Genomic DNA, 16506 nt, shown 5'->3' with positions numbered 1-16506 from the left:
GCTATTCAGTTCTATTCTTCAACCCTACAATTCAAAGATATCTATTTGAATGTATCTACTTAATTGAATAAGGATGACAGAAGAAGAATCTGCACCTTTGAGTTGTAGTAGTTCTAGAGAAGAATATAGAGCATACCATGGACTGCCAAGAGAACAAGCAGATCTGCCCTGGGGAGAGTGAAACAAGTTTGCTCCTAGGAGGCAAGAATTGTTGCCAGGAGGGACAAGCCCTTGGAGAAGAACAACATGCTTGGAAGGGAAGAGAATTAGCACAGAGGAGGAAGACCCTGAATGAGATGGATTGACACAGTCACAGCGGCAGCAGGGTCAGGTGTGTCAGAGATGATGAGATTGGCTCAGGATGGAACAAGATTCAGATCTATTATTCATAGGGTTGCTATAAGTCACAGTCAACTTGAAGGCACATAACAATAATTGAAATTGTCAATGAGTTCGTCTTATTTGCACCCACAGTCAACACCTTATTTCTTGGAGAGAGATTATACTTGGAAAGGTGACAGGTAAATGAAAGAGGAAGACATAGTGACTGCAGCAATGGTCTCAAGTGTGTCAGGGAAGATAAAAATGTCACAGGCTAGGACATGGTTCAGATTTGTTGTTCATAGGGTCACTATGAGTTGTACTCTACTCGATAGTACATAACAACTACATAAAGTTTTTCTGATTCCAACTTTGTTGTTGTTGCTCTCCTTCCTGACCCTCCCCCTTTCCAAGCATGATAACACCTCTCTCTCCAAAGAACAACCTAAGTATCTGAAATGAAGCTTCATCATCCTCACTTTCAGAGTATTCTGGCTGCACTTTCTCCAAGATATATATGCTTATTCTCTCATTAGTCCATGGGATATTCAGTACTCTTCTCCAACATCACAACTCAAAGCATTGATTATTCTTCTGTTGTCCTTATTTATTGTCCAGCTTCCAGATGCATCACAAATGATTCAAAAGACCCTGGCCTGAGCCAGGAACACCTTAGTCTTCACACTTACATCATTGCTTTTCAGTAAGTTGGAGATGTCTCTGACAACAGATTTGCCCAAGTCTTCATCTCCTGACATTAAATGGTTCCCACTTTAACTTCACTTAAATATGATCAAGCTACCACCTCAAAGAAGATATTTGTCCCAGGTGAAGTAAATCAAGTACCCTTGTGTTAGTACAGGTGAGTATAGAAATGGATAACTTGGACGTGTGAAATATGTATTATAAGCAATACACAAGTCACTTTGCAACTCTGGCCCGCCTCTGACCCTTTAATGCATTTCATTATCACAGTGCTAGTATACACATGGAGGAAATGGATTCTCTCCAAATCACTTCCATTCAAGGGTATTTTGTTTTTGTGAAAAAAGCTTAGACGTACTGATAGGTACCAGGAAAATATACAAATGAATATAGTAGATAAACCTGTGCCAGACACACATTTGGCCTTGCTGTACTACTTGGTGTGCTTTCAAAGTATTCTAAAAGCAAAATAATTCTTTTGGGACTGGCCAGAGCATATTTTTAAACCCTCTGTGCCAAGATTACTATAATTGAGCTCCTAACTGACAATGGTTGGCACTCCTGAATTCATTCAATCCAAGTGTGTAAGGGCCCTGCTCTTAACATAATGGCTGGCTTGAACCTATGGCACTGCTAGTAAGAATTCCACTCAAGTTAGTAGGTCAAAGTCTCTTCAGGATGAAGGGGAGCAAAAAGTCTACTGAACTCTTAAATGATTGCTAATTTATTTTTCCGGTGACTCTAACCTAAATTATCCAATATGTAGACCATAAACTTTGTATCATAAGGAACATTCCTAGATTTTTATTCTTTCATTTTCTCTGCTTTCCTGCCACAATTAGATTGTCTGACTTTCAATTAGATTGTAAGGGATTAATTGATAGTCTCACAACATGTAGACATCAAAAGAAGAAAGGGAAACAGAATCCTGCCTGACTGTTTAGGCTAGGACATAATCAAGTTAGCAGTGTTATCATTTGTAAAATCTGATCCTAGTACAAATAAAACAGATACATTTTCAATAATACTAAATTCTTTTCTCAGCATCTTCTTTTCTCCCACATCCCTCTCAAGGAAAACATTGATTTTAGTTGTTCTCCAACTCCAGGCCTATTGCTGTTGCTTCACTTTTTGAAGTTGTCTATGTTCAGACACCTGGACATTATTAGACAAAGAAAAGCTTTCACTTCATAAGAGAGAAGATGTAAAATGCACAGGAACACATTGCCACCACTATTGCCAATTGTCATCAGGTCAATTCTGACTCAGAAATCCATCTACGTCAAAGTAGAAATATGTTTCATACTGTTTTTGTTAGGTGCCATCTAGTCAATTACAATTCAGAGTGACCCTGTGAAAACAGATCTGAACCTTTCCTGATCCTGGGCCATCGTCACCATCTCTGATATGCTTGAGCCTTTGCTACAGTCAGAGAGCACTGGTGGCCTAGTGGCAAGAAGGTGCACTGCAATCCCAAAGGCACACAGTTCAACCAATTGCTCTGCAGGAGAAGAATGGACAATCTCTTCCTGTGCTCTTAACTGTCTCTGAAAACCCTCTAGAGTGTCAACAACAATTGTTATTGTCACTGTGTCAATCCACTTTCTTGAGGGTCTGTGGTTTCTCTCACCTTCTAATCTTCTCCAGTACGATATCTTTTTCCAAGGATTGGCCCGTCCTGACAACATTCCCAAAGTAGGCGAGATGAGGTTTCACCATTTTTTTCCAGCCTTAAAAACTTCATAGGGTTTTGAAATGACTGAATTTTGGAAGTAGACCTTTCTTCTACAATACCTCCAGATGGATTCATAGTTACAACTTCGAATGAAGCAGCTGAGGCTATTAACTATGCTCTACCTCAGCACTCCTGAACAGGTGGTTCAGGAAACGGTATGTGAATGATGCCTCTGAAGAAAGTACTTTCCACATAAATGATTGCAATTCCTTTGCTTTTTAATATTTTTCAAATGTAATAACCCTTTGTTTCTCACTAAAAATCTGAAAATGCATACTGCCAAGATTTTTTTAATGACTGCTTTTTTTAGAGGCTGTGAATGCAGGATTATCTGAGCAAGATGGTTCTCTGGGTGATGTACGGGGCCCTTGCCATTCTGCAGGAAGTAGTAGAATAGAAAAAAGAACATTCCCTTCACAAAGGGGAGTGTCCCTCTAGATATAACTTCAGAAAATTACAGTTTTAATATCTACCTGACAACAATCACAAGAGCACTGGAGCCACAGTTTCCACAATGAATAGTTTTATCCACAACTCTCATACTAAAAATCTTTGTAAGTCTCTTCTATGGCATTTATACATAGGGGTATAGACCAGAGGAAGTTTCGCTGCCAGCCCAAAGGCTACACCTGGCAGTTTGAATCCACTGGCAGCTCTGAGGGAGAAAGATAAACAGTCCCTTCCTGTGTGATTTACACCCTTGGGAACCCAATGGGGCATTAGCTATGAGTTAATTCTAGCTGGAAGACAACAATTTTTTTTTCTTCTACTGTATTTAAATAAGATAATTCCTTGTCCGAGAAGTTTGAGAAAGAGAGGAATAGTTAACCCAAAAAATTATCAGAAAAATGTTAAAATGTTTCAATTTTTCCTGATTTTTTGAAAGAAATGTAGTCTCTTCTCTTTAAAACAAAGACTTTATGCCATTTTTCCTATTTATTTTCACTATATTACATCTTTAAAAACCAGAAGCCAGACACTGAATAGAATGGATAGTTTTAATCTCCGCAGGATTCTCTTTCCCAAAAGAAAGAAAGAAAAGGAAAAAAAAAATTCTTGTCATTCTTGTCTCAGACCAGGGAAAAGTAGCCAGGAATTTTCATAGGTAGACTTCCTAAGCTGGTCTGCTTGCTAAGTTTCTGAAATGAAAATATGCTTTCTACACTGAGCAGGACTGTGAAGTTAATGTTAGTTCAGGTCTCACATGTGGGGGAAGTGGATGCCGTCAAATAGGAAATGAGAAATCCAAGAGGTGTGGAAGCGTCTCCCATGGCTTCCTTTCCAGGGCATTGAACTCACTTGGTTGGTGCACCTGGAACTCCTCAGCTTCCTTATGAAAATGTTGATGTTTATTCAGACTTTTTGATTCTTGACAATGATAGCCATATGCCTGTGGCCACCTAGGTCCCTGAATGTGAGGCTGGCAGTTCAAGACTACTTGTTCTGCCATCTGTCACACATCACCAGAGATTTAAAAACAGACTGGTCAGGGTAAGCCCAGATAGACAGTGTGTAGATGTTTAGTCTAAGTTAGTTTTTAATCTTTTCTTTTTCCTTTTGACATCTTAAACTTCCCCTCCTCTATTCACTGGTTCAACAAAATAATTTGCAGCCTATTTTTCTACTCTGAGCATGGGAAAAATCAGATTCCTTTCTGACACAAATATGAATGTAAGTTGTAAAAAATGAACAGCTGAAATGGAAGAATGATTACAGCTTTTCATTTAGCCTTTCATTCAAAATATTCTATATGGATTATGACCATAATTAAATAGGTGACAGATTACATATTTTATTCTAAAATCTGAGAATTTTTTACGACTTCAGTCTTCCCACTGCCATGCATCAATAACATGGGACAGCCAAGTAGTAAAAGCAACATTGAGAAACACCTGCAATTAATCTGAATATTTCAATGGCTTATCTTATCTGGATGAATTGCTTCTTAAATTGTGGTTCGTTCCAGAATGAGGTCAGATTACAGTGAAATTCAAAACTGAGCCAATGTCTTTTTCCTTTAGGTCTGCTTCAATAAGTATAACCGAATGAGAAAATATAAAGATGTAGCCATATCATCACAGTGGCTCGAGAAGAGCTTTGATGAGCACAAGGACAGTCAGACAGACCAGTTCAACTTTTCAAGTCAATGGTGAGGGCTGTTATGAATTGAATTGTGTATTCTCCCCCAAATATGTTAGTACATGTTGGAGTCCTAACCTTTTCATCTGTAAATACAATCCAATCTGAAATTCTGTTTTCTCTGTTGTGTTTGTGAGGCCATGTTAAGTATAGGGTGAGTCTTAAACCTAACCACTGCTCAGTGATATCAAGATCAACACAGACACAGAGACAAGAAAACACTTTTGGGGGAAGGGGGAGAAAAACACATAGCTTCTGATAACATGAATCTACAAACTTATAATCTCCAAGTATTGCTGGCTGTTAGGAGCTCTGGAGGCTCAGTGGTAAGAAGTTGAAAGAAGCTGGGCTGCAATCCCAAAGGCACTCAGTTAGAATCCAGCAATTAGTACTCAGCAGAAGGATGGTAAACTCCTTCCACATGAAAACCTTCTGAAGGGTCAGCTATAATTGGGTTCTGATTTGACAGCGCACAACAGGAAACTTTGGTGGGGAAGTCCATAACAAGCTGTGCTGCTAACCAAAAAGCCTCATCTCTCTTGCAGAAGAAAATTGGGCAACATTCTATTGTTAAGATGGAAAGCTTCTGAAACCCAATGGAGGGTCACTATGAATTAAATAGAAGAGAGAGAGTTTTAATTTGAGTGTCATGAGTATGCCTGGTTAAATGCACATTTCTGGGTATACATTTCTTCCTGTGTTACTTTCCCCGTGTTTTTCTGTGTTAAAAATATGTTTGATATGTGAATGTATTTGTTTAAATAATTTTGTTGTTTCTCAAAATAATGCTAACAAAACTTATGCAATTACTTTGAGAAAGAAAATAAAGTTTAACCTATCTCAGGCCATAATTCGTCTTTCTATCCATTTCCTTCCTGCCTTTATAGTCTTACCCCTGGACAAATGCTGCACTTTTGATCATGTTGATTCTTATAAGCAAGGAGTACCTTCCTGGTCCCTTTTGACTTTCTGACTCCAGATCTTTGCACATTTCATTACACTACTTCACTTTGTCTTCCCTAGCTGCCTTTTGATTTCTTCTGCTAAACTCCTTAACTTCCTGATTTCTTCTCTTTGCTTTGGCTTCTTGGCATTCTAGTGCAATATTCAGAGTTTCTTCTGACATCCATCTGTCTTCTCACTCTGTCTTTGTAATCACCTTTTGCTTTCTTTGTGGATGGTATTCTTAATTATCCTCTCACAACTCATCTGGTCTTTTTTGGTTAGTATTCAAAACCTCAGACTTGTTCCAGAGATGTTTTTTTTTAAAGCAGGTTGAATAGACACAAAGTCACATTTTGGTTCTGGTGGATTGTTTTGTTTAGCTTCAGCTAGAACTTGCATTTGAGCAGCTGATAGTTTATTCCATAATCAACACCCAGCCTAGTTTTCACAACTGATACTGAACTTCTCCAACAATTCTTTTCACAAATGTACCAATCATGTATGTATATAGTCACCATTTGTGTTTCTTGTCAAAGATATTTGCAACCAATATTGATTGTACAAAATTCTATCACTTGATCTCCAGCCTTATTTCTGTCACCAGGTCCATATTTTGTGACTAGTGATTGTTCTTCCTTGTTCCTAATTTTGCATTCCAGTCACGCATTATTATTAATGCATCTTCATTACGTGTTTGACTGATTTTTCAACTGCAAAAATTTAGTAAATCTATTTCCTCTGCTTCAATCCTTGTTGTTGTTGGTCCATATGTTTAAATGAGAGTGGTATTAATAGGTCTTCCTTGTATGTGTATGGATAGTAACCTGTTGCTCATGACATATTTCAAGATGGATCTAAAAATGGCCTTTTTAACTATGAATGAGAATCAGCATTTTTTAAACTGAAGTGACTGAAGAACAAAGTCAAGCCTCAAGTGACAATACTTAAGGATGCTATGCACACAATATTGAATGATCCAGGAAATAGAAAAAGAAAATGGAAGGAGTATACAGAGTAACAGTACCAAAAAAAAAATGGCTGACATAGAAGAATTTCACTAAACAACATTTGATCAAGAAGCAAATGTAAGGAAGAAGGAAGTTCAAGCTACTCTAAAGTAATTTGAAAAAATAAGGCCCCAAGAGTGAATAGGATAGCACTTGACATATTTTAAAAACTAGATGCTGCCCTGGATGTGTTCATCAGGTTGCAGCAAGAAATCCAGAGGAGAATTAACTGGCCAACTGACTGAAAGAGGTCTGTGTTTGTTCACATTCTTAAAAAAGGTGATCCAACAAAATGTGGAAATTATTGAAAAAAAAATGACTAATATGTCAGACAGCAAAATCTTGTGGAAAATCATCCAAAACCAACTGTAACAGTATATCGCCAAAGAATTACCAACCAGAAATACAAACTAGAGTTAGGAGAGGCAATGGCACTAGGGACATAATGTTGTTGTTATGTGCTATTGAGTCACATGCGACTCATAGCGACCCTGTATACAACAGCTCTAAACCCTGCTCTATCCTGGGCCAATCCTATTGTCTCTGACACACCTATCCCCACGACCCCAGTCACTGAATCAATCCATCTTATTAAGGGTCTTCCTCTACTATGCTATCCCTCCATCCTCCCAAGCATGATGTCCCTCTCCAAAGACTGGCCTCTCCTTGCAACATGCCCAAAGTATGTCAGATGAAGCTTCAGAATCCTTGACTCAAAGGAGCAGCCTGATCGAACACTCACCAGGATGAATCTATTCATTCTCTTAGCAGTCCATGGTACATTGAATACTCTTCTCCAGCACCACAGCTCAAAGGCATCATTTATGTTTCTATCATCCCTAGTCATTGCTCTCTGATGCATAGCAAGTGATTGCAAAGACCATGGCTTGTATCAGGCACACCTTAGTGTCCAGCTTAACATCATTGCTCTTCAGTACTCTGGAGAGGTCTCTGACAGCAGACTTCCCCAATGCAACTTGTCGTTTAATTTCCTGGCTGCTGGTGCCAAAAGCATTTTTGTGGAGCCAAGCAAACTAAAGTTGTTTACAATCTCAATCTCTTTACCATCCATCACAATGCTGCCAATCAATGTCTATCTGGTTTTTATTGGATTGTGTGGATCACAACAAATTGAGGCTAACATTGAGAATGGGAATTCAAGAACACCTGATTGTGCTCATGTGACACCTCTATTGGGACCAGAAAGCAGTCGTTAAAATAGAGCAAGAAAACATTGCATAATTCAAAATAAGGAAAGAAATTTGTCGGGGATATATCTTCCTATCTCCGTACCTTTTCAAATTATATGCAGCACAGATCATTAGAGAGGCTGGACTTTATGAAGAGGACGGTGACATCAAGATTGGAGAAAGACTGATCAACAGCCCATTTTATGCAGATGACTCAACCTTGTTTGACAAACCTGAGGAGGGCCTGAATGTGCAGAAGGCCAAGGACAGCAGTCTTCAATACATATTGAAGCTCAACATCAAGAAAACAAAAATTATTACCACTGGGCCAATTGGCAGCTCCATGATGGGTGAAAAGGAGATTGAGATTGTTAACAAATTTAGCTTACTTTGTTCAACAATCAACACTCTTAGTACCAGCATTCAGGAAATCAAAAGACAAATTGCAATGAGAAAATCTGCTGTTAGAGACCTCCTTAGAGTGATGAAGAGCAATGATGTCAGTCTAGAGACTAAGGTGCAGCTGATCTAGGCTGTGGTCTTCACATTTACTTTATATGCTTCAGAGAGCTGGACAATGACTAAGAATGATAGGAGAATTGATGACTTTGAGTTGTAGTACTGGAGAAAACTATTTAACACACCATTGACTGCCAAGAAAATAAACAAGTCTATCCAGTAAAGGGTAAAACACCAAGTTGTACCTTGGAGACAAGGATTTTGAAGTTCTTTGGGCATGTTGCCAGGAGGGACCAATCCTTGGAGAGGGATGTCATGCTTGGGAGGGTGGAGAGACAGAACAGGAGAGGAAGACCCTCTTGGAGATGGATTGATTCAGTGACTGGAGTAATGGGAGTGGGTGTGTCACAGACAGTGGGACTGGCCCAGGACAGAGCAAGTTTTAGGGCTGTTGTACATAGGGTCCCTAGGAGTCACAGGTGACTCAACGGCCCATAACAACAACACGACAGTGGCAAGAAGCTGTACGGCAATCCTGAATGCACACAGTTTAAGTCTACCAGCTGTTCCACAGTAAAGGATGGGAAATCTCCTCCTGTGTGATTAACTGCCTCTGAAAGCCCACCAGAGGATCAGCTGTGGGTCGCTTCCAACTTGATGGTAAACAACAACAACAATCTAACAGAAAGACGAGATTTTGAATGTTTTAAATATGCCGTTGTCTGTCTTGCACATTGTTTGCCTTCCATAACTGGAGGGCTGGGGGCAGTATTACCTTAGCTTTAACCATCAGAAAGTTTTGTTTGTTTACATTTTTCTTTTTTCTATTACTGATTTAGGAAAGACCCATCCCCAAGGCCATTGAGATAAAGACAAAAGCCCATCAGATCTTTTGCCCTTTACTGTACAGAAATGTACCATTTCATTGCTGGTGTTTTTAGGGTCTGCTGGGTTCAGTTACTGATGATCAAGAATTCTATGGTCTGGAAAAGTACTCAAATAAAAATATTCTTATTGAGTTCCCCTCTATTTCCAGCTTCATAAAGTTCACCTCATTAAGAAATAAGTAAAGGTTTTAAGAGAAAACAGAGGAGAAAGAATATAAAGTAAAACTTCTTTAGCACAGAGACACACCTGTTTCCATTACATATGTTATTTTTACCTTGCCAAAACATTTGCCTTCATATACTTCCATAGTGTCTATTATAATATTGAACTTGAGAAGCATGAACATCATGTTTCTTTGGTATTTTAGTGCTCGGGCCTCAAACTTTTGAATACATACACTTATTGGTAAAATTGTTGAGCACACACCCAAAATACAGTCTACTTATTTATAAATTATACAAATATTTTACTTGTTAACATATTATGCACTTCATGAAGTAAAAAGTTAAATGTAAAAAGTGTAAGTAGAAAATCTAATCATTTCATGATACACATTAATGAAGCATCTTGCACCTCACAAAGTCCACAGCACTCCACACTCTCCATTCACGAAACCATTATGAAACTCATGGTCAGAACCTACTAAGCTAACCCTCTAATAGGTTTCTGAGGTTGTAAATTGTATCTGAAGTGATTGATCATCTTTCTTCCATGGAGTTGCAAGTGGATATGAACTACCAGAGAGGCACTGCATTTGAGTTAGCAGCACAATTCCCTATGGACTCCCTTAGAAACTCAACATCTAACACCTCATGATCCAGACTTCTTTTCTACTTCTAAATGCAGTTAAATAACTAGAACCTCCAACATTAAGAAGAGGGCTCTGATCTTGGGTCTTGTATCAGGCTGTCATTCAGCTGCAGGCAGTATCTTAAAGTCTTTTTGTTTTCTATTTCTTTTTTCTGTTCCGTTAATCGTTGTTTTGTGTATTTTACAACTCTATCATTTGGTGCATAGATATTTATTATGGTATGTCCTCTTGTTCTATTGACCCTTTAAGCATTATTGTGATAATATTTGGGCTGAAATCTATTTTATCAGAGAACAATATTGCTACTCCTGCTTTTTTCTGATTGCCATTGGCTTGATACTTTCTTCCCCACTCTTTGTAGTCTTTCTTTATCTTCACTTTCCAAGTGTGTCTCTAATAGACAGTATATTGATGGAGTTTGTCTTTTTTTAATCAAATCTGCTACTTTTTTTCCTCTTCATTGGTACATTTAAATCATTCACATAGAGTGTAATTCTTGAGAGGCAAGGTTTTATTGCTATCATTTTGTTGAGTACTTTTTTTTTATGTTGTTGTTACTTTGGTCCATCCTCCTTTCTGTGGCATCTTTGGAGGGAAAAAATTCCTATTTCTTGCAATGCTGGTCTTAATTTTACAAACTCCCTTAGGTTCTGCTTTTCTGAGAATATCTAAAGATACAACTAATCTGAGTAAGAGGTCAAAGCAGCAATGTCAAAACAGGACTGACTAAAATGAAAAGGTTAAAAATGGAATATTAGGGAGAATTATACTCAAATAAATACAAAAGCATAGAAGAAAAGGACAAATACTTAGAAATTCACAAACTACCTATACTGACAAAGTACAAAGTAGAACACCTCAACAGACTTGTTACCAAAGAAGAAATTGAACAAGTCATAAAACAACTTCCAACAACAGCAACAAATAAAAGCCCTTGATCAGATGGTTTTACTAATGAATTTTATCAAATGTTCAGAAAAGGACTGTCACTAATTCTAAATAAGTATTTTAAAATATAGAAAAATATGTAATTATTCCAGACTCATTTTATGAAGCAGACATATCCTTGATATCAAAGTCAGGTAAAGATACTACAAAACAAACAAACAAACAAAAACCCAACAAAAAAGACTCAGAAAACAGCTATAGGTCAATATCTCTCATGAACATAGATGTAAAAATCCTCAATAATATCCTCCCCAATAGAATACAACAGCACACAAAAAAAATAATAATAATTCACCATGACCAAGTGGGATTCACAACAAGTGTGCAAAGATGGCTCAAGGTAAGAAAAACAATCAATGTAATTAATCACATTATCAAAGCAAAAAACGAGAACTACAAGATCCTATCAATTGATGCAGAAAAGACCTTAACAAAATCCAACACCCTTTACTAATTAAAACACTCAACAAAATAGGAATATAAGAGCATTTATTCAGCATAGTAAAAAGTATGTACACAATCACAAATACCAATATCGTTCTTAATGCTGAGAGATTAAAGGCATTCCCTTTGGGAACAGGAACTTGGCAATGATACCCACTATCACATCTCCTATTCAATATTGCACCAGGAGTCTTAGCAATAGCTATAAAGAAAGAGAAAAAAATAAGAGGTATTAAAATTGGCAGAGAGGAGGCAAGATTATCTCTATACGCAGATGATATGACAGTATACTTAGAAAACCCTAAAGATTCCGCAAGAAAACTACTGGACATAGTCGACCAATTCAGCAAAGTGGCAGAATACAAGATCAACATACAAAAATTAATTGGATTTCTCTACAGTGACAAATACAGAAATGGAGCCAAGAAAAACAATACTCATCATAATAGCTAACCACAAGTTTAAATACTTGGGAGTAAATCAAACTAGAAATACAAAAGACCTGTTGAAAGAATATTATGAAGCATAACTACAAGAAACCAAAAAAGCCCTGGAGAAATGGAAGAATAGACCCTGTTCATGGATAGAAGACTCAATATTGTGAAAATTACAATTCTACCAAAGGCAATCTAAAAATTCAATGTAATCCCAAAATAAATATTAGTTCCATTCTTCAATGATATAGAAAAGACAATTTCCAACTTTGTCTGGAATGTACAGAGACCCCAAACAAGCAAAGCACTCCTGAAAAAGAGAAACAAGGTAGGAGGTAACTCAATCCCTAATCCCAAATCCTACTACACAGCCATAGTGATCAAGACAGCTTGGTACTGGTACAGTGACAGACACATTGATCAATGGAATAGAATTGAGAACCCAGAAATCAGCTCATCTACCTATGCTCGTCTGACTTTTTGACAAGGAGATGAAATCAATTGAGTGGAAAAATGAAAGCCTCATTAACAAATGATGTTGGCAAAATTGGAAAACTATCTGTAGAAAACACAAGCAAGACCCACCCTCCATACCATACACAAAATCCAACTCAAAGTGGATCAGGGACGTAGAAGTAAAACCAAGGACTAAAAAATTCACTAGAGAAAAGCTTGGAAGAACTCTAGAGTCCCTAATCCACAATATGAATAGTTTTCCAAGCACCTTGAAAAACCTAAAGCCTGGAGAGAATAAAATAGATGAATGGCACCTTCTAAGAATCAAATCCTTATGAACATCAAAAAAGTTATCCTACAGGGTAAAAGGAAACCTACAGACTGGGAAAAACTGTGTAGTAATGATATATCTGATAAGGGACTCATCTAAAATTTATTGCATTGGGAAAACCTGCTGTCAGGGACCTCTCCAGAGAGCTGAAAAGCAACGATGTCAGTCTAGAGAATAAGGTGAATCTAATCCAGGCCCTGGTCTTTGCAATTACTTGTTATTCTTCAGAGTGTTGGTCAATGACTAAGGATGACAGAAGAAGAATTGATGCCTTTGAATTGTGATGCTGGAGAAGAATCTTAAACATACCTTGGACTGCCAAGAAAACAAATAAGTCTGTCTTGGAGAAGGTGATACCAAGTTTCTCCTTGGAGGCTAGGATTTTGAAGCTCCATCTCACATGCGTTGGGCATGTGGCCAGGACAGACCAGTCCTTGGAGAAGGACACCATGCTTGGAAGGGTGGAGAGATGGTGCAGAAGAGGAAGACCCTGGATGAGATGGATTGATACAGTAACTGGGGCAATGAGAGTTGGTGTGTTGGAATAAGTGAGACAGGCTCAGGACAGGGGAGGGTTCCGAGCTGCTGTACATAGGGTCACTGTGGGTTGCAGTCGAGTCAATGGCACATAACAACAACAACAACATAAGAACAAGTAGAAAAGGTGAACAACGTACTCAACCTTCATCCTGGTAGTTAGGCAATACTACTAAGATAAAATTTTATCCTATTTTTTTGAAGAATGAGTGTCGTTCCAATACTTTAGACAGAAGATGTGTGTATTCAAGACATAGAAAACCATAAAAGCCAAAGAAAGGATCATGAAAGAATCACTGAACAATTGACAGTTTTGGGTGATTAGAGAAAAAAAAGTTTAAAGTAGTAAGTAGGAAAAGTCAGAGAAGCAAATAGGAACAAATGTTTTATAAACCATGCTTACTTTTTTTTTTTAGATTAACCCAATGTTCACATATGCTTTTTAATCAGTCAAGCGATATCATTCATTTTACATTTTAGGAAGGTTAGTGTGGAGCCAAAGTGAAGGTAGGGGAACTGAGTAGACTATAATAGTATCAACAATGATAAATGTTTTTGTTGTTGTTGTTGTATACTATTGACTTGGAACCAACCTATAACTGACACTCCAGTGGGTTTTCAGGGGCAATAAATTGAGTGAGAGGAGTTTACCTATATTTCTCCTGTGGAGTAGCTGGTGGATTCAAATCATGAGCCTTCAGATTGGCAACACAGCTCCTTACCACTAGAGATCAAAGCCGATAATGAACATGTTAACTCCATTTTATTTCTGTTTCAACCCATTTTTTTCTAATGAGTTACTAATCAACTAGATTCATTAAAGCCAGCAGACTGAAGCCATGAACCAGCAGACTCCAACCCAGCAAATGTTGAGAATTGAAAAAGACAAAATGAAAGTATATTGTAATTTGTCTTTCTGCATTCATTGACTAAATAAATAACATTTTTATCTTATATTTAAAACATTTAAGTTACTTTAAACACATACATATGATTTTGTTCAAAATAATGCTATTTTAAAAATTAAAGTAGAAGACTCCAAAGAAAATGTGATTACTGTCCAAGAGGTCTACTGTGCTTGATTTTAAACATTGAATTTTTTTCTGGAAATCTTTATTGCTTACATTTTCTGTGCACCAAGCCATGTTCTCAGCTGGAACACTCAAAATCAAGGACATATTTCTGTACATTTTTTTCAAGGTTCATTTATATTTTGTTTGAAAGTTACAGTAAATCAACTTAACTTGAATCAGCTCATATGCCCCTATAAACTTCTTTGGACTATAAATTATAAGCATATACTCTCCCTTTAATCATTTTTTTTCCTGTTTCAGTACTATTTTGAGAGTTCACTATGTGCTTATTTGTATTAATGATTCATTCAGCCATTTAGAAAACATATATGGGGCATCTCCTATGTGCTCAAAGAACTCTCATTCTGGTACAATATCTAATATTATTATCTCCCTTTTCCATGGCTTCATTGTTTAAAACACATTTACAGATGTTTTCATAGAGTGTACCATAACTTTGTCAAGGTAGATGTTATTACCTATATTTTGCATAATGCAAGCTATATAATCTCTTATGAAGTCCTACTTCACAATTGGTAACCCACCATTGTTTTTGTTGTGTGCTGTTGAATTGAAACTGACCCATCAGCTGACCCTCCAACAGGTTTTCAGAGGCAGTAAATCACATGGGAGGAGATTACCCATCTTTCCCTACTGCCACTAAAATCATATGTGAGACTTTAAAAATCCTGCTAGTGAATGAGTCTCACATCCAGAGATTTGGGTTTTTTATTCTAGAAATGATCTAGACATACACTTTTATGAAAAGTTCTCCAAATGATAATACTGGGTATCCAAAATTGAAAGCCACCACTCTAGCGTACTGAAGAAATGTGGCAATCCTGGGACACCATACATTTCCTATCTCTGTGTCTTTGCTCCTTTTTCCCTGAACTTATGATTTTACATTAAGATCTTTTTTTCTAGTTTTCAGTTCTTCACTTACATGCACATATGTACACAACACACACACCCCCCTATACATATACATAAATACAAGGAAGAACTGTATCTATCAAGAAAATTCACAGTACAAAATAAATTACCATAAGGTCAGACGTGGCCTTCATACTCCCAAAGCTATTTCTACTAATTTCTTTACAAATCCTATTTCTCTTCAACAGAGTAAAAAAATCTATTCCCTTGAGCACACAGATCCCACAGGATCACATTCCCAGGTATGAGATTAAGGAGGTTAATAGGTTACAATTTAGTTTAACAGCAGGACATAATTCCTTAGTCAAGTAAGCATCTCCAGTGGTTCACAAGTCCTTTGACCTTCAGTCTCATGGCTTAAGTTAATATTGCAAAGTTCCATTTTTGTTGTTGCTGTTATGTGCCATTGAGTTGAATACAACTCATAGTGACCCTATGAACAATAGCTCTTAACCCCTGCACTATCCTGAGCCAACCTCACAATCTCTGATACACTTGACTTCCTTGCTGTAGTCACATCTCATCCAGGATTAAATGATGTTCCTAGCAGTTCAATAGCTAGGTAATATGAGGTATCTATGTTGAGCATTTTGAGGAAATGCCAAACTGCCTTCCAGAATGGTTGTACCATTTTACAAATCCACCAGCATGCATGAGAGTTCCATTGTCTCCACGTCATCTCCAAAATATATTGCTTGCTGTCACATTAAACTTTGCTACTGCTACTGGGATGGAATGGTATTTAATAGTTGTTTTACTTGGCAGTGATTTTGATAATTTCTTCATGTGTCTGTTGGTAATCTAAATGTCTTCTTTTGTGAAAAGTCTTTTCATATTATTTTCCCATTTTGTTATTGGGTTGTCTGTAATTTTCTTGTGTATACACTTTACTACACTGTAAACTAGTTATGAAGCCCTTGTATGAGATGTCAGAGATATGCATACTTTTGTTTACAGTTCACAACATTAAGAACATAGAAACAGCCTAAATGTCCATCAACAAATGAAAATTTACAGTACATTCACACAATGGAGTACTATGAAGCACCAAGGAATAACAATTTGTAAAATATTTTATAACATGGGAGAGTATAGAAACCATTATGTTGAGTGAACTAATTCAAATAATGCTAAGACAATAAAAACT

Source organism: Elephantulus edwardii, unplaced genomic scaffold (assembly GCF_000299155.1).
Source record: "Elephantulus edwardii isolate Elephantulus edwardi_28Jun2011 unplaced genomic scaffold, EleEdw1.0 scaffold00356, whole genome shotgun sequence".
NCBI lineage: Eukaryota > Metazoa > Chordata > Mammalia > Macroscelidea > Macroscelididae > Elephantulus > Elephantulus edwardii.
Note: the sequence above shows the minus strand (reverse complement) of the source record.